Raw genomic sequence first — 1,318 nt, 5'->3', positions numbered from 1 at the left:
CAAGTTAATTTTTACAAGTATCTCGGCCTTTATATCACTCACGATCTATCATGGCAGAAGCATGTTGAATATTTAACTTCTAACCCTAATCGCACGCTAGGCTATCTGCGCAGAAACTTCTACGCTGTTCCTGCATCATTAAAACTGACGCTCTACAAAAACACTTCTTCGATCAAAATTGGAATATGCCTCGGCCATCTGGGATCCCCCTCAAGCATCACTAACCCTCTCCCTCAAAGTCATTCAGAACCGCCCCTCCCGCTTCATTCTATGTGATCACTCTCGTCATGCTAGCGTTACACTCATTTAGCAAACTCTTAACTTACCGGAGCTTTCAGTACGTCGTGCATACAGTCATCTCTGCCTTGTCCACAAGATTTACCACAACCTTGTATTATAAGAGAAACTTAACTCCTCCTTCTTACGTTTCATCCCGCAGCGATCTCCTTCATCTTATAGTTTTCGTGCATCTTATCGTACAATGCGTACTAGTACTCTTTTTTACCTCGCACCTGTATGAGTGGAACCACCTTCCCGCGTCGGTCGCCACTAATACTCAAATTAAAACAGCGCAAAAAACAAGGACAGGGAGAACACAGGACGAATATGCTATCAACGGCGCATGCGCGGCCTCGCGTAGCAGGCTCGAAGGTCTCCATTGAGGCGCAATGTGTTTGGATCAGTAGCTCTGAAACCAAGTGGATGCACCGTCATGGTGCTCTTGGTCGACACGCATGGTGGCTGCACGGCCGCCATTATCCGCTGCGTTGACTCACTCATTGGCTGTCGAGAGGTCAAATGTTTTGAAATTTGTGCAGGGAAGGGGAAGTTTCGCAAAATGCGATATTGCGTTTTCTCCAAGACGAAAATGACGTGTAGCGCACATTTTATCCACTAATACTTTTTTCTGGTCCTTGTCAATTACATTGCGACCGACGTTAGCGCTTCAAATAGAAAGTGAGCGGAGTGTCGAGTTTGCGGGAGCCCGTGCAATGCATCTGCACTTCTCGAATATGTATGTGGCGGCGGTGAACATAGCCGCCGTGTCAGTTTGTTGATGGCTTAAGGAATATGTCGTGAGGAGTGTCACAGAAGGGCTGTTTAAACGTCTATTTGGCGTTGCATGACGTTACGCGGGGCACCATTGCAGTGATTTTCCGCCATAATTTGTGGTGCGGCGACCCGCGCAAATTATGCTAATGATAGGCCATATGCAATGTCGGTACGTGTATCGCGTTTTCTGTTTCTCCGTCGTTTGGAGCCATGAAAGCCTTTTGTTCATCTTTCTTCTTCTGGGTTTTTACGTGCCAACCAGTTC

This window comes from Dermacentor silvarum, chromosome 8, assembly GCF_013339745.2.
Source record: "Dermacentor silvarum isolate Dsil-2018 chromosome 8, BIME_Dsil_1.4, whole genome shotgun sequence".
NCBI lineage: Eukaryota > Metazoa > Arthropoda > Arachnida > Ixodida > Ixodidae > Dermacentor > Dermacentor silvarum.
Note: the sequence above shows the minus strand (reverse complement) of the source record.